This window comes from Haliotis cracherodii, unplaced genomic scaffold (genome assembly GCF_022045235.1).
Source record: "Haliotis cracherodii isolate W230 unplaced genomic scaffold, xgHalCrac1.p SCAF_8, whole genome shotgun sequence".
Lineage (NCBI taxonomy): Eukaryota > Metazoa > Mollusca > Gastropoda > Lepetellida > Haliotidae > Haliotis > Haliotis cracherodii.
Window position 1 is genome coordinate 28,336,980 of NW_027266341.1, and position 19,348 is coordinate 28,356,327.

Consider the following 19,348-nt stretch of genomic DNA (forward strand, 5'->3'; position numbering starts at 1 on the left):
GCCACGAAGTTTTCAGGATATTTCCATAGGGACGCTTGCACAAGACAACCCCCCGTGTTAAAGGGAAGCTATATAGTTTCCATTAAGGGGTATAGAGCGACTGTTTTAAAGTTATTTTATGCCTAAATGGTTCAGGAAAGATATAATAATATTTCAAACACGTATTTGAAACTATTTCCATGCGAAACATGCGAGGCTCCCAGATGTGCCACGAAGTTTTCAGGCTATTTCCATAGGGACGTCTGTATAGACAACCCCGTGTTAAAGGGAAGCTATATAGTTTCCGAGTCAGGATATAGAGCGATCCTTTTTACTTTATTTTATATCTAAACGGTTACGGAATTAGAAAATAATATTTAAAACCCATATTTTAAACTATTTCCATGCAAAAAATGCGAGGCTCCCAGATGTGCCACAAAGTTTTCAGGCTATTTCCATAGGGACGTCTGTATAGACAACCCCGTGTTAAAGGGAAGCTATATAGTTTCCGAGTCAGGATATAGAGCGATCCTTTTTACTTTATTTTATATCTAAACGGTTACGGAATTAGAAAATAATATTTAAAACCCATATTTTAAACTATTTCCATGCAAAAAATGCGAGGCTCCCAGATGTGCCACGAAGTTTTCAGGCTATTTCCATAAGGACGTTTGGATAGAGAAAACCCCGTGTTAAAGGGAAGCTATATAGTTTCCGAGACCGGTTATCATGAGCGAAATGAATAAGACAACATGCATAAGATCAATTTTACAGGTTGGGAGTTATGCAGAAGAAGCATGTGATGTGACTAATTTTCTTGACTTTACTACTAAGATAATCGTGTTTACCCTTGATGGGGGGTGTTCTAATTTAGGATGACCCAGAGTGGAGAAATAGAATAAAAACGCATAACTGAATTCAACAGAAAAACAGTGGAACATGCATGCTGAAACAGAACAGTGAACTAAAATGTACCTAAATATAAGTGGCTAGAGGGGTTGGTGGTGGAAGGGAAATATAATTCAGGATCTCTTAACTGTTTGGAGAATTTAATTAATTCAATTTCAATTTAACTATAAACCCCCCACTGTATAGACTTTCTTGGTCAAACTCCTCTCACGGTATTTACTTTCGAAACAAGAATATTATATGAACAGGGTGTTATATACTACCTAATATGCACTAGACAAATAATGTAACATCTGAATAAGTATAATATATGTGAATAAGTACTATAATAAGACACACAAATGTTTAAATGCTTTGGGAAAAGCCTGTGTAAGTCTCTGTTTCCTGACCCCCGGTTCTATCAGATAAAGGACAGTCTCGCCACAACACAGCTGTTGCTGAGGGTGCAGGCTAAAACGGCACCTCAGCAAAACGTCACCGATTTCTCTAGCGAAAATGGCACCGCATTTGGCGAAAACATTTACCAATGTAAAAAAATAGGGTGCCGTTTTCGCCAGGCAATAGTAGCCGTTTTCGCTTGAGGCGAGGTGACGTTTTCGACAATCGGTGCCGTTTTCGCCAGGTGACGTTTTAGCTATAACCCGTTGCTGAAAGGGGATATAAACAATAACACAGAGATTTGGGTCAGGTAACTGGCACTTTTTACTGGCACATTTGCCGATCAGTGGCATGAGCCTTCCCCATATGACGTAACGTCTCGACTTGTCACGTAACCCACTTACGATCACTGCCGCGCGAGACAAAGATATAAATATCGCGTGGCTGTGCGAGATCTGCGAAATTCGAAGGCTCGCGTCGAGTGTTTACGGACTTTATTTCATTCATCTATTTAATCCACGGTAAGTTATGTTATTTTTCTTGATTTGGCTGTAAAGGACGACAATCGTAAATCAAAGATGTGTCAAATTTTTATGTAGCTTATAATATATTTAAAGGGAAACTAAATCACGCACTGTCCCGAAGCACTAACACATAGAAAATGGCGGCCCCCTCGAAATCTTGAAAATAGTCATTTTCCTAGTGAATATTAGTCAAGTGAAATGTAATTAAAGTCCTTAGTTACTTGGGTGTATTAAACAATCTGTGATTCTTCCCAGTAGCTGTGTAATTTGCTTCGTAGTTTGTTTTGGTACTGTGTCAAAACGGCAATCCAAATATATGAGTAATTGCAATTCTGTTATTTGATCATGGTGATAACACTTCATTCTGCGACATCTTATGGTAAACTTATTTGTACTTAGTTCCCACAAAAAGATTTCACTTTCATTTTCGCAAATAGCACTATTTTGTGCATGTAGCATGATGAATTATAATATTTTTGGCGAAACCGCATTATCAGTGGTTCATATCAAGCTCCTCACAGCGATAGTCCGTTCCCGGAGCTCTCTATACTGTACTGAGAGTGTAACGAAGGTGTCACGCGCTGGGAAGGAGCTTGGGTTCATATTGGGAAAGGGAGGTCACTCTAATTTCAAACGGGAGCTATCTCCGTTGTTTTCGTATTTGCGGGAAATGGCGTCAGTCACGCTGTACGTTGTTGGTCCAGCTATTATATGCCCAGCTTATCCCTAAGGTAAAACGTATTCTTAATTAAATTTTTGAATGCATTATTTATTTATGTTTCCATCGGTACATCTTCTTAGATTGGTTTAGTGCCGATAACCATTTTCTAAAATGTGGGCCCACATTTTTCCCGTCATATATGGTGTTCGAAACAAGCGGGCCCACATTTGTATATCGCCTAGCTTGGTTAGGTTGTTTAATTAGTTCTGATAATCAATTCCTAAATGTGGGCAGATGTTCTTCTGTCATATTGATTGTGTAGCAGGGCGTGGAGTCATCCCACAGATGACATCCTTACCTTGTCAGCTTGCTGACGGGGTTAACCTCTTTGGTCATGTGGACAAGGCGTCCGACCTCTGATCAGAAGGTCGGTGGTTCGAATCCCTTCACGGGACTCGGAAATTTTATGGCCGCTACATTGGCGCCCAACGTGGGGCTGAGCACGTTCATATCAAATTTGAGCAAAATAAGCCTCAGTACCCTACTATGCGGCCCGGGACGTGCCTTTTGTTGACGGGGGAGTATGTAGCAGGGCGTGGAGTCATCCCACAGATGACATCCTTACCTTGTCAGCTTGCTGACGGGGTTAACCTCTTTGGTCATGTGGACAAGGCGTCTGACCTCTGATCAGAAGGTCCGTGGTTCGAATCCCTTCACAGGACTCGGAAATTTTATGGCCGCTACAATTGCAAGAGGAGGGACCACATTTATTAATCGGGAAAGTCTACTTAAATATTGATAATCATTTTCTCAAATGTGTGCCCACATTGTTCCCGTCATATATGGTGATGGAAACAAGTGGGCCCACATCTGTATATTGCCTAGTAGGTAGACGTTCTTCCGTCATAGTGATTGCAACAGGAGGGACCACATTTATATATCGCTAAGCTTCATTAGCCTGGCTTATTTATAACCATTTTCTAAAATGTGGGCCCACATTGTTCCCGTCTTATAGTGATCGAAACAGGTGGGCCCACATTTGTAAGTCACAGGTTTCATTGGGTTGACGAAGTCATTTAGGCTAGTATGCTCACATTTGTCATTACTTTGCATGGGTATGTGGCATTATATATTATTCTCATTTTGGAATATTGATGGGAAATATCTTTATAAATGCACACACAGTCTTTGAAGCTTGAATAACGTCATCATAGCTGACCACACTATTTTTACAAAAATAGTTACAAAGCAAGAAACTTAGATCTACTTCAAGAAACTTAGATCTACTTCAATTTAAATTTAATCTGTATAGTCGCCAAGGAATACCTTGTAGGTCTAAATCCAAATCAGAATCGTCCCAGTGTATAAAGTCGCGAATATGATATTGAAGGAAAATGAATATGTAGGCTGATAGAGTTTGCCTTATAAACGGGCATACGTCTGACAGCTGAAAGCATTGTTACAATACAGCTGGAAGTATTTTTATTCAACATCTGTGTCTGCACGAAAACATCACCATAGACAACCCCCTCAAACGTCCAGCATGGCCCAACCTTCTGCTCCACCCACACAGTTGGTTGCAACACCCAAACCCTGAATGGTTTCGTGTGCGCCTGGCACATCTGCAGAAAGCCCTAGGAGCCAAGGGCTGTTTAGTTGGAGCGGCCGAGGCAATTGCATCAGCCCACCATTCATCGGGACTGTATGATGATAAATGGTGTTCGTTCCAGGCATTCTGCTCAGACAAACACCGCAGTGTCACCGCTGTTCCTAGTTGAGTTCCTTCTGTACTTGCGCAGCACATGTTGGTTGACACATACCTGGTCACCATCAACTCTGTTCTTGCTGTATCAGACGATCGGAGAATGATGAAAATTAGATCAGTTCTAGTTTTTGGCTACCTGTCTCATTCTATTTCTGTCACCTATTCAGGTTTTACTTTTTGCATTGACTCTTGTTTCCTGACATCAGGAATGGTAGAAGATGTTGACGCCGCCGCTGCATGTCCAATACCCCGAGCGGGGCCCATCGATCTCTCTGGTGTTTATCAACCCAGATTAGAGGGCTCTACTGCATTCCGCATTCTCTCTTAGGTAAGTTCTAGTTTAAGCTCCCCTCCTCATTCTATTTCTGTCACCTATACTCTTGTTTCCTGAAGATAGGAATGGTCGTAGATGTTCCGGTTATCACTTGTTAGAGGTGCTGATTCATCTGACCTTGACGAGGGTTTATTATGAATCACATATTAAGGTATGCTATGCTGTTTGATAAAGATGCAATACGGAGTGATGCAGGATAAATTTTAAAAATTAGTAAAATCTAAATATTTTTTTAGCATGTTTAGATTTGTATAGCTATCCTGAATTACAAAGTCTAAGTGCTCTCCCTTCGGTACACTGCCTCCCCACAAAGTTTCAGATGTTATGTTTAAAGCAGTTGATATATGATATTAATATGATATGAGTAATGTGTTTTGGTGTGACGTCATGACTTCCAGGTCATGTGCCGACTGAGCGAGGGTGCTGCCTCTACTGGTTGGAACAACTTTTCTTCAACAGCTGGACCTCACACAGTTCGTCTCTGTCAAAAGACAGCAGTAAATGCAATACAGAGGAATGCAGGATAAATATACAAATGTAAAAAATATTTAGATTTTACTAAAATTAATGAATTGAAAAAATAATAAATGTATATTAGCTTATGCACTCTCAATGACCCCTGAAGTCATGGGGCATTGTTTTGCCGGTGTGACTTGCAACTAAATACTACAAATTATGTCATAGGGTATTGTCACGTGTTTGAAAAGTTTGTGGTACTGTATTCTAAAGGTAGGTGATCTTATTTTCTCTGTATTCAGCCCGACATTTTTACAGTGTTGTAATTAATGTTTCAAGTACACTACTAAAATAGCTGTTAAGAACATATATCTACAGAGAGCTTTCCCTTTCTAACCTGCACTGAAATATTTAGTGTCAAGAAGTATCTATGTGATTTGACTTTAATATGCATATCACAATACTTACCTATGTTTTGTCAAACGCATCATATGACCTCAGTGTATCGTTTCACCCTAACTTCAGTGGATGGTTATTGAAAAGATTATTACACGTCACACATCTGGCATGTCGACTCCTGGATATGGAAAATGACTGTGCTATGATATACTACTCAAAAGAAGTTAAGGATCACCCAATTCTTTTCTATTACTATAGTTAATCTCTCATGCCATCACAGGTTAACAATAGTATTTTAAAAAATCTGCTGATCCTTAACTTCTTTTGACTAGTATATTATCGGTGTGTTGAATGTGGGGAAAACATTTACAGTATCAGGTATTTTATCATGACACATATCATGTTATGAAACTGTGGATGGTCCTAGACTAACATCTAGTCTCTGAAATGAACATATCGTACATAAAAAAAACAGTTGTTCAGTTATCTTAATAAAAAATATAATAAAAAGGAGCCCAGTGACTCTCGCCTGATACTGCAGTGATCTAGACTTGCCAAACATTATAGACTTGCATGGGCTGTATTTGATATATATTTGTATCAGGGTCTGTAAGACAGACTATGGATGGTCCCAGTCCTACTTGTTCTCCTGAAAACATCTATAAAGAAATGCATTAATATGATGAAGTTTATGTTTTCAGTGAACACCATAACATCCACAAGGTAATAATGGAAGTACATAGCAAACCAGAATTGCTGGAAACAGGTGATATCAAGAAAGAACCTGTTACTGACACAGGTGAAAACACGGACTGTGTGAGAGAATTGGTGGAAACAGCTGATCCCAAGAACCATTCTATTACTGATATAGGAGGAGACACTCACTGTGACAGAGAGTTGATGGAAACAGGTGATCTCAAGAAAGAACCTGTCACTGACACAAGTAGAATCACTGACTGTGAGAGAGAACTGGTGGAAACAGGGGATCCCAAGAAAGAACCTGTTACTGACACAAGTGGAATCACTGACTGTGAGAGAGAATTTATGGAAACAGGTGATCCCAAGAACCATTCTATTACTGATATAGGGGGAGACACTGACCATGCTGACTGTGAGAGAGAACTGGTGGAAACAAGTGATCCCAAGAACCATTCTATTACTGATATAGGGGGAGACACTCACTGTGAGAGAGAATTGCTGGAAACAGGTGATATAAAGAAATGCCATCCTTCAAAGCAGCCTCATAAGTGTAGTGTGTGTGAGAAAACATTCACAAAAGCAAGTAATCTACAGACACACGTGAGGATTCACAGTGGAATCAGGCCGTATCAGTGTGTTGAATGTGGGAAAGGATTTAAACGTTCAGGAGACCTGCAGAAACATACAAGGATTCACAGTGGAGTAAAGCCTTATAAGTGTGTTGAATGTGGGAAAGGATTTAAACAGTCAAATGGACTGCAAGCACACATGAGGATTCACAGTGGAGTCAGGCCTTATAAGTGTGTTGAATGTGGGAAAGGATTTGCACAGTCAGGTGTCTTGCAGACACACATGAGGATTCACAGTGAAGTGAAGTCTTATGAGTGTGTTGAATGTGGGAAAGGATTTAAACAGTCAAGTGGACTGCAAGCACACATGAAGACTCACAGTGGAGTCAGGCCTTATCAGTGTGTTGAATGTGGAAAAGGATTTAAACGCTCAGGTGACCTGCAGACACACATGAGGATTCACAGAGGAATCAAGCCTTATCAGTGTGTTGAATGTGGGAAAGTATTTACACACTCAAGTAGCCTGCAGAAACACATGAGGATTCACAGTGAAGTGACGCCTTATCAATGTGGTGAATGTGGGAAAGGATTTAAACTTTCAGGTGGCCTGCAGAAACACATGAGTATTCACATTGGAGTCAAACCTTATCAGTGTGTTGAATGTGGGAAAGGATTTGCTCTATCAGGTGATCTGCAGAAACACACTAGGACTCACAATGAAGTCAAGCCTTATCAGTGTGATACATGTGGGAAAATGTTTACTCAGTTAGGTAACCTGCAGACACACATGAAGACTCACAGTGGAGTGAAGCCTCATCAGTGTGATGCATGTGGGAAAATGTTTACTCAACCAAGTTACCTGCAGTCACACATGAAGACTCACAGTGAAGTCAAGCCATATCAGTGTGTTGAATGTGGGAAAGGATTTTCCCACTCAAGTAACCTGCAGACACACATGCAGATTCACAATGTAGTCAAGCCTTATAAGTGCGGTGAGTGTGGGAAAGCATTTACACTATCAGCTAACCTGCAGACACACATGAGGATTCACAGTGGAGTCAAGCCTTATCAGTGTGTTGAATGTGGGAAAGGATTTGCCCACTCAAGTAACCTGCAGACACACATGAACACTCACACTGGCATCAAGCCTTATCAGTGTGTTGAATGTGGGAAAGGATTTGCCCACTCAAGTAACCTGCAGACACACATGCGGATTCACAAAGTAGTCAAACCTTATAAGTGTGTTGAATGTGGGAAAGGATTTACACTATCAGCTAACCTGCAGACACACATGAGAATTCACAGTGGAATCAAACCATATCAGTGTTGTGAATGTGAGAAAGCTTTTAGACGGTCACATTATCTGCAGTCACACATGAAGATTCACAGTGGAGTTAAGCCTTAAAATCAGTGTGTTGAATGTGGGAAAGGATTTACACAATCAGTTCACCTGCAGTCACATATGAGGATTCACAGTGTGGAGCTAGATTTGGCAACATTAAACATGTAAAAGATGCAAATAAAACGAAATTTTGTAACTTATCCTGTATTATTCCTTAATGCATATACTGCTTTCTTTTGACAGATGATGCTTGTCATAAGAGGTGACTTAAGGGCCCTGGTAGTTAGGCTTGCAGACTTGGTTGATACATGTCATTGTATCCCAACTGAGTGGATCGATGCTCATGATGTCAATCACTGGATTGTCTGGTCCGGACACATTATTTACAGACCACCATCACCATGTTTATGGAGATCAGTCTTTGCAAACCACTACCATGCAAAACATGGCTTTTGAGGAAATAGAAGGTGTCTACAGTTTTGGCCTTCTGGTCGTCGCCAAGCAGGTCACCAATTTTGGACGCTACTAACGGCTCCAGTTTTCCAGAGCCGGTTTTACTCGCGATAATAATTTAGAGAGCTCATGCGAATAAGCTATTGCTGTGAGTAGCATGGTTAAATGCAGCCTGCTAAATCAGAAATTCATGTGAACAATTATTCAAAAGCCAACAAGGCCTATCTGAGAATTCTAAACATTGTTAAAGTACCCTTGTGTCTACGAACTTAATGTACATTAAGTGTAATGTGTTGAAACTAAGACTCCATTCTCAAGGTGTTCCAGTGTGTCATCATGGAAAAGTGTGTACCTTTGCTTGGAGTGAGTGAGTTTGATTTTATGCCGCTGTTAGCAATATTCCAGCAATATCACAGCGGGGGAACACCAGAAATGGGCTTCACACATTGTACCCATGTCGGGAATCGAACCCAGGTCTTCGGCATGATGAGCGAACGCTCTAACCACTAAGCTACCTGACCATGCTTCATGAACAAAAAAGGCATTTCTTTCTGATATATGCGTTTCACAATGTAATGGGTTGAAACTAAGACTCCCATGCCAAGATGTCCAAATGTGTCATATCATGAACTTGGCATGGAACTGAGCATCAAATATGCCATGGAAAGCACCTTCAGGATACAGCCAATGGCTGTACTATATGACAAACACACATACTGGATTACTGGAACATCATGTGCATTGAACAGTCTGATACGACTCGAACAGTTTTTAGATTGGATTGGATACAAAGACAAATTAAGTGGTAGGCCACTTGCCAAGAGAGTGGGGTTGGCACAAAACCTCTCAACAAATAGAATCAAGAAAATGAGTTGCTGAATGAAATGTGTGTGTAAACTACATTCCTGAATATATGTCTAGTTTTCGTTTGGAGACTTAAGAAAGTAACAGTGTTTTGTTGATGTGTCAAGGTACAACATCTTAATAAATTTAATAGGCTATTCTCAAATGGCTGTGAAGTTCTGGTGCTGAGGGTAGGCCAAAATGTGGCCAAAGAACTCAAGCTGCCATATTGTTTTCAGTACACCACCAATGTTCTCCATAGAAATAAACTGACAGCGATCCACGAGAAAAGGCTATGATACTTCCAACTTTTGATGGGGATATTGAAATTATTCAGTGAGAAATTGATTTCTAATGATTTGTATACATGTAAATAGAATTAGATATCTCTGTAAAATTGAGTAGTAAGAGTCCTGTGATTTGGTCTTAAAATCATAAGAACAAGGTTGTGCATCTCCATAAATGTATTCCACATATACACAAATAGTTTGATAATGACATAACAACAAAATGTACCAAATAAAGTTATAATTAAAAAGCCAAAATAAATGTCTATAATTATCAAAAAGATCCATGCAAATTTCCCTTGACCATGTTGACAGGAAATGCAACATGATACCTACATTATTCCATAGTAACCGGGGGGCACGGGTGGCCCAGTCGTCTAAGGCGCCGCGATTCGCTGTGCACAGTTGCGCCCCTTGGGCACTCCAGAAACCTATGATTGTGGGTTGCATCCCGGTTCGCCCCGATTATGTTTCTAGGTTTGTCAGCACCATACCCGTGCTCGTGGGTTTCACCGAAGTGGTAAACGTCTGAGACCTGCATCACTTCGGGCTTTCCTCCCACATTAAGCAGACACGCCGTGATATAACTGGAATACTGTTAAAAGCGGCGTTAAACCCAACTCACTCACTCCATAGTAACCAGAAACTAATAACACACCACTCACACACATCACATTCTGAAAGTCTCTCACTCAGTAACATGATTATTAAATCTGAGACCTGTTATGTCAAGATGAAATATTGTATGTGGCAAGACGAAATTATCAGCAACATTGACTGCCTGTCAAACAACCCGCCACAAATATTCACCTCACAACAAGCATATGAAGACATAATATGAAAAGTGTTCTCTGTTACACAAAGGGGCAATAATACAAAACAATTATCTGGTCACAATTTTTTTTATATTCATCATACATTTACATCCTCATCTTTATTCCAAAACCGGATGTAGTTGTAAATTTCATACATACATGGCATTCTGGGAAAGGCATATTTGAAGCCATGATGTAAAGACAAAAGACCATTATATTCTTTGACATCATGTGAAGCAATAGATTCGGAAACGAAGTAGCAATAATTGATTGATTTATGATCACCGAAACATAATGCATGGACAATGACAGGCGATCAGTATCCCATGTTTCCATGTAGTCAATCTCCCCTCAAGTATAACACACACATACACACACGCTCTCGCACACACACTCACATCACCTCTCGGACTGACACACTCTGTAGATGTATTCCCACATACAACATCTCCAGCTACATCAGACGGCCTTGACCTCACTTGAACAGGAAGCTGAAATCAAAGAAATTATGGTGAGAAACATGCCAATTTACTCATTCACATGACCAGTAAAACAAACAGTATAGGAAACACAGAGGTTATATATCCAGCTTCCCAACGTCATCAGAACATCTGTCAGTGGATTTTATTAGGCCAAGTTTGATACAATTTGGTCATCAACAAAATTAATTACAGATGTTTGAAAATGAGACAATCGAATGACAACTTGCATTATTAGTTTGATGTTTAACGCCACACTCATCAAAATACCAGCTATATGATGGCAGCCTGTAAATAATCAAGTCTGGACCAGACATTCCAGTGATTAATATTGTGAGGAATTATCCAGGTTGTCGGGGTACGATGACACCCCACCAACCATGTCACCAAGTCTGACTAGCCGATCCTTTTGGTAGCCCTTAAGACCAGCTCGGTTGACGAGGGCCTTTTCTAACCTGAAATCCAAACAGGTGCCTAAATAATTTGCATGAATATTCAAACAGACCTGTCAACAGATCAAAGTAACATACACAGGTGTCCCAGAAGTTGTATCCAGTTTAAATCCTAATAACAAATTTTGTGGCAATCTGAAATGCAGGACCATTCCATCTACTGATCTGTAGTGAAGGTCCTTATACAAAGCCCTGGATCTGAACACCGATGGAATATGCAACCTACTAACGAGCTTGTCAAGGTAAGTTTATGCAGCGATAGAAACTAACATTTTTAGTCCACTAGCCTTTATAATGATAACAAATAGCAAAATATAATGATAACATATAGTTAAATATATTCAATCATACTTTATAATACTGAAAGTTCAGATGTGTTTTCAATAGCATCTGGAATAACATACGATAAATGGGGGAACTATCCCCCTGGGTGCCAGAGGGACATGTATATCCTCTTCGAACCTCACTTTGAAGTCGAATAAAATTCAACATACATCACGCACACAAATAAACTTCTCAGTTTTGAATTCTGAGGGACTGTTCTGTGATATCATCCATTGCCATTTTTAGGCAAAGCAAAATTACTGAAAAGTAGGTACACCGTAAATGTCACCATTGTTTACATATTACAAAATCACCATTCACACAGTTATTTACAGCATGTTTCGAAATCTAAATTTCGGATATATACTCAGAGAAATGAATTTAGCACATTCGTGATCACGGGTATGTCTTTTATCAAATCACCAATGATCATTCCAAAACGTCGCCGATAACCCCAGAATCGTTTAGAATGTTTTGGAAAATACGCAAACGCGAACGCCGAAGTGAACTTTCCGCAATATTGGATAGTGTTTACATTATCACGTTTCACATATGCCGGTGAGTGTGAGTGAGTTTGATTTTACGCCGCTTTAAGCAATAGTCCAGCAATATCACGGCGGGGGACACTAGAAATTGTCTTTACACATTATACCCATGTCGGGAATCGAACACGGGTCTTCCGTGTGACAAGCAAACGCTTTAACCACTAGGCTACACGACCTCCTCCACGTATGCCGGTAATGAGATGCCTATATGTCAAACTCAGCTGTGATACATACTTCCTTGAATTCCTCATACATTTTACAAATGATTTGTGTCACCAATACAAAGTGGCAAGATGAAACCATGCAATATAAATTAGGTGTGAAAACGAACGGTGCGGTCGGAAAACTGCACTTGTTTGAAATGTAAACAAAGCAAAATTCATATTTTACACTGTGTAGTATTTTTTTCCTATTTTACGCTATCCATTCGTCTATTCGTTGCATACATTGGCTCAACATTGCAGAATATTCATATTTTCAGAAAATCGTAGCAAGAATTAGGGAATTAAAAAAAGATACATTGCAATGATTTGGTAACATCAACAAAAATATTGTCAAAGTTTCCGTGACGCCATGACTGACGTAAAATCACGCTCACAAAATCACAACGATATTTATCGGATTCTCTGACTATTTCTCTTGGTTTCTATGAAAAACATAAAACCAAATAACAGTACACAGATTGTCAGAATGTTTCTGAATACTTACATGTCACATTTATGTATCTACGGTCCCAGTATCAACGAAAGTCCCATAAAAAAATTTCCACCCACTGTTGTCAGTGTTTGTTTGTTGTTTAACGCCGCACTCAGCAATATTCCAGCTACATGACGGCGATCTGTAAATAATCCAGTCTGGACCAGACAACCCAGTGATTGACATCATGAGCATCGATCCACGCTGAAGACCTATTCTACCCACGATCTTCACGGATCCTGTTGTCATGTAAAGGCCATTTTGAAAAAATCTGTCACCGTTAGTGATGTCTATACTAAAAGAGCTTTCTTCGCATCCTTTTATTGTATCATTCTTAGGTGAGATAGAGAGAAATAATTACCGTATTCGACGTAATAAGCGCCCACGTCGAGATTTGCTGATATATTGGCTAGTGAACAATCCCACATTAGCACCCCTTCCGACCCCTATTCGCATATAATACGCGCCGCTTCCTTCCCCTAATCGCGTATAATACGCACTCGTGTGTTATATGCACCCTTTATTATTGGCAATTAAATTCTGGAAATATATATCTGTCGTACATAAACATTTCAGGCTGTCAGCATAAACCACGAAATTTATCTTTCAACTGTTTTTTTCCCACCAAAATAATATTCTAATAAGAGCCCCCTATTTCTAATCTTGAGAGCGCCCTGGGCGCTTATTACGTCGAATACATATATTAATGAACAAAGACATGTCTAATATTGAAGATATTTTTGTTTGATAAGCCAACACTTGCTATTCATGATACCTAACTCGAGTATTTTAATGCCTGTGACAATGTCATGTTCTTCTAAGTCACACCAGCGTGTTCCTATTATAAAATATAATTCTCCGGACCCTGTCCAACGTAAAACTGCTCTCGGCATTGCCGCAAGACGTGGTTTCTCACCCGAAGTACTAAACTACGTGAAGCTCTACTCGTCGCGTAACCTACTTACGATCACTACCGCGCGAGACAAAGATATAAATATCGCGAGGCTGTGCGAGATCTGCGAAATTCGAAGGCTCGCGTCGAGTGTTTACGGACTTTATTTCATTCATCTATTTCATCCACGGTAACTTATGTTACTTTTCTTGATTTGTCTGTAAAGGACGACAATCGTAAATCATAGATATGTCAAACTTTATGTAGCTTATAATATATTTAAAGGGAAACTAAATCACGCACTGTCCCGAAGCACTAACACATAGAAAATGGCGGCCCCCTCGAAATCTTGAAAATAGTCATTTTCCTGGTGCATATTAGTCAAGTGAAATGTAATTAAAGTCCTTAGTTACTTGGGTGTATTAAACGATCTGTGATTCTTCCCAGTATCTGTGTAATTTGCTTCGTAGTTTATTTTGGTACAGTGTCAAAAAAGGCAATCAAAATATATAAGTAATTGCAATTCTGTTGGCCTATTTCATCGTGGTGATAACACTTCATTCTGCGACATCTTATGGTTCACTTATTTAAGTACTTAATTCCTACAAAAAGATTTCACTTTCATTTTTGCAAATAGCACTTTTTTGTGCATGTAGCATGATGAATTATAATATTTTTTAATCTAACATTTTATGAAGTTTCGTCATAGACTGGACTGTCAGTGTAGGTGTCACCTCCATCGAATGAAAGCATTGTTTACAATACAGATGGAAGTATTTTTATTCAACATCTGTGTCTGCACGAAAACAAAGGGAACCCTTTTGTTCTCCTTCCCAGGGTTCTTTTATGATCAGGCCAAACGGCACCTGACACTGATTTTGGTCGCGCCTTGGTCGGCCAGAAGTTGGCTTGTCAACCTCCGAAACATCACCAGAGACAACCCCCTTGAACTTCCGGCGTGGCCCAACCTTCTGCTCCACCCACACAGTTGGTTGCAACACCCAAACCCTGAATGATTTCGTGTGCGCCTGGCACATCTGCAGAAGGCCCTAGGAGCCAAGGGCTATTCAGCTGGAGCTTCTGAGGCAATTGCATCAGCCCACCATCCATCGGGACTGTATGATGATAAATGGTGTTCATTCCAGGCATTCTGCTCAGACAAACACTGCAGTGTCACCGCAGTTCCTAGTTGTGTTCCTTCTGTACTTGTGCAGCACACGTTGGTTGAAAAGCTCTACCATCTACACATACCTGGTCGTAGACTAACATCTAGTCTCTGAAATGAACACATGGTACAGAAAAAATAGTTGTTCAGTTATCTTAATAAAAATATAATAAAAGGGAGCCCAGTGACTCTTCATTTTCAGAAATCTAGACTTGCCAAACATTATAGACTTGCATGGGCGGTATTATATATATGTATCAGGGTCTGTAAGATAGACTAACCTGGTCGCCATTAACTCAGTTCTTGCCATATCAGACGATCGGAGAATGATGAAAATTAGATCAGTTCTAGTTTTTGGCTAACTGTCTCATTCTATTTCTGTCACCTTTTCAGGTTTTACTTTTTGCATCGACTCTTGTTTCCTGACGTCAGGAATGGTAGAAGATGTTGACGCCACCGCTGTATGTCCAATACCCCGAGCGGGGCCCATCGATCTCTCTGGTGTTTATCAACCCAGATTAGAGGGCTCTACTGCGTTCCGCATTCTCTCTTAGGTAAGATCTAGTTTAGGCTACCCGCCTCATTCTATTTCTGTCACTTATACTCTTGTTTCCTGAAGATAAGAATGTTCCGGTTATTACTTCTTTGAGGTGCTGATTCATCGGACCTTGACGAGGGTTTATTATGAATCACATATTAAGGTATGCCCACTAGCTATGCTGTTTGATAAAGATGCAATACGGAGTGATGCAGGATAAGTTAAAAAATTTTTTTTAGTAAAATCTAAATATTTTTTTAGCATGTTTAGATTTGTATAGCTATCCTGAATTATGTAGTCTAAGTGCTCTCCCTTCGGTACACTGCCTCCCCACAAAGTTTCAGATGTTATGTTTAAAGCAGTTGATATGAGTAATGTGTTTTGGTGTGACGTCATGACTTCCAGGTCATGTGCCGACTGAGCGAGAGTGCTGCCTCTCCTGGTTGGAACAACTTTTCTTCAGCAGCTGGATCTCACACAGTTCGTCTCTCTGTCAAAAGACAGCAGTAAATGCAATACTGAGTAGTGCAGGATAAATATACAAATGTAAAAAATATTTAGATTTTACTAAAATTAATGAATCGAAAAAATAATAAATTTATATAAGCTTATGCACTCTCGATGACCCCTGATGTCACGAGGCATTATTTCGCCGGTGTGACTTGTAACAAAATACTACAAATTACGTCATAGGGTATTGTCACATGTTTTAAAAGTTTGTGGTACTGTATTCTAAAGGTAGGTCATCTTATTTTCTCTGTATTCAGCCCGACATTTTTACAGTGTTGTAATTAATGTTTCAAGTTCACTACTAAATAGCTGTTAAGAACATGTATCTACAGAGAGCTTTCCCTGTCTAACCTGCTCTGAAATATTTAGTGTCAAGAAGTATCTATGTGATTTGACTTTAATATGCATATCACGATACGTACCTATGTTTTGTGATACGCATCATATGACCTCAGTGTATCGTTTCACACCAACTTCAGTGGAAGTTTATTGAAAAGATTATTACACATCACACATCTGGCATGTCAACTCCTGGATATGGAAAATGACTGTGCTATGATATACTACTCAAAAGAAGTTAAGGATCACCCAATTCTTTTCTATTACTATAGTTAATCTCTCATGCCATCACAGATTAACAATAGTATTTTGAAAAATCTGCTGATCCTTAACTTCTTTTGAGTAGTATATTATCGGTGTGTTGAATGTGGGGAAAACATTTACAGTATCAGGTATTTTATCATGGCACATATCATGTTATCAAACTGTGGATGGTCCAAGCTCTACTTGTTCTTGTGAAAACATCTATAAAGAAATGCATTTATATGATGAAGTTTATGTTTTCAGTGAACACCATAACATCCACAAGGTAATAATGGAAGTACATAGCAAACCAGAATTGCTGGAAACAGGTGATATCAAGAAAGAACCTGTTACAAGTGGAAACACTGACTGTGAGAAAGAATTGATGGAAACAAGTGATCCCAAGAACCATTCTATTACTGATATAGGGGGAGACACTCACTGTGAGAGAGAATTGATGGAAACAGGTGATCTCAAGAAAGAACCTGTTACTGACACAGGTGAAAACACGGACTGTGAGAGAGAATTGGTGGAAACAGGTGATATCAAGAAAGAATGTGTTACTGACACAAGTGTATTCACTGACTATGAGAGAGAATTGGTGGAAACAGGTGATCTCAAGAAAGAACCTGTCACTGACACGGGTGTAATCACTGACTGTGACAGAGAATTGCTGGAAACAGGTGATCTCAAGAAAGAACCTGTCACTGACACGGGTGTATTCACTGACTGTGAGAGAGCATTGATGGAAACAGGTGATCTCACGAAAGAACTTGTTACTGACACAGGTGAAAACACGGACTGTGAGAGAGAATTGGTGGAAACAGGTGATATCAAGAAAGAATGTGTTACTGACACAAGTGTATTCACTGACTGTGAGAGAGAATTGGTGGAAACAGGTGATCTCAAGAAAGAACCTGTCACTGACACGGGTGTATTCACTGACTGTGAGAGAGCATTGATGGAAACAGGTGATCTCAAGAAAGAACCTGTTACCGACACAAGTGGAAACACTGACTGTGAGAAAGAATTGGTGGAAACAGGTGATCCCAAGAACCATTCTATTACTGATATAGGGGGAGACACTCACTGTGACAGAGAATTGATGGAAACAAGTGATCTCAAGAACCATTCTATTACTGATAAAGGGGGAAATACTCTCTGTGAGAGAGAATTACTGGAAAGAGGTGATATAAAGAAATGCTGTCCAGCAAAGCAGTCTCATAAGTGTAGTGTGTGTGAGAAAACATTCACAAAAGCAAGTAATCTACAGACACACATGAGGATTCACACTGGAATCAGGCCGTATCAGTGTGTTGAATGTGGGAAAGGATTTAAACGTTCAGGAGACCTGCAGAAACATACGAGGATTCACAGTGGAGTAAAGCCTTATAAGTGTGTTGAATGTGGGAAAGGATTTGCACAGTCAGGTGTCTTGCAGACACACATGAGGATTCACAGTGAAGTGAAGTCTTATGAGTGTGTTGAATGTGGGAAAGGATTTAAACAGTCAAGTGGACTGCAAGCACACATGAGGATTCACAGTGGAGTCAGGCCTTATCAGTGTGTTGAATGTGGAAAAGGATTTAAACGCTCAGGTGACCTGCAGACACACATGAGGATTCACAGAGGAATCAAGCCTTATCAGTGTGTTGAATGTGGGAAAGTATTTACACACTCAAGTAGCCTGCAGAAACACATGAGGATTCACAGTGAAGTGAAGCCTTATCAATGTGGTGAATGTGGGAAAGGATTTAAACGTTCAGGTGACCTGCAGAAACACATGAGTATTCACACTGGAGTCAAACCTTATCAGTGTGTTGAATGTGGGAAAGGATTTGCTCTATCAGGTGATCTGCAGAAACACACTAGGACTCACAATGAAGTCAAGCCTTATCAGTGTGATACATGTGGGAAAATGTTCACTCAGTTAGGTAACCTGCAGACACACATGAAGACTCACAGTGGAGTGAAGCCTCATCAGTGTGATGCATGTGGGAAAATGTTTACTCAACCAAGTTACCTGCAGTCACACATGAAGACTCACAGTGGAGTCAAGCCTTATCAGTGTGTTGAATGTGGGAAAGGATTTAAGCGGTCAGGTGATCTGCAGTCACATATGAAGACTCACAGTGGAGTCAAGCCTTATCAGTGTGGTGAATGTGGGAAAGGATTTGCCCACTCAAGTAACCTGCAGACACACATGCGGATTCACAATGGAGTCAAGCCTTATAAGTGTGTTGAATGTGGGAAAGGATTTACACTATCAGCTAACCTGCAGACACACATGAGGATTCACAGTGGAATCAAACCTTATCAGTGTGGTGAATGTGAGAAAGCTTTTAGAAGGTCACGTGATCTGCAGTCACACATGAAGACTCACAGTGGAGTCAAGCCTTAATATCAGTGTGTTTTATGTGGGAAAGGATTTACACAATCAGTTCACCTGCAGTCACATATGAGGATTCACTGTGTAGAGCTAGATTTAGCAACATTCAACGATGTAAAAGATGCATCAGTGCAACCTATTATTGAAAGTGCAACCTAATATCTATTTCTTAGTCCATGTAAAAAAAAATCAATTTGTGTCTAACTAACCCTTACTTTTCCACACAACAATGATCTTTGAACACAGTGAATACTTCTAAGCTTTATGGACCAAACTACATCATTAATCCCTGGGTCATGTGTAATTTGTCATCCCGTCTTGGGCTTGACATCATCAAACTGTGGGTACTTATGTGCACATCTT

General features: G+C 39.9%; 1 pseudogene; it reads left to right on the top strand.

Annotated features, from left to right (window-relative positions):
- Nucleotides 1–19,192, top strand: part of LOC139450902 (zinc finger protein 208-like) — a 33,933-nt pseudogene extending 14,741 nt beyond the window's left edge.
- The last annotated feature ends 156 nt before the right edge of the window (nt 19,193–19,348 follow it).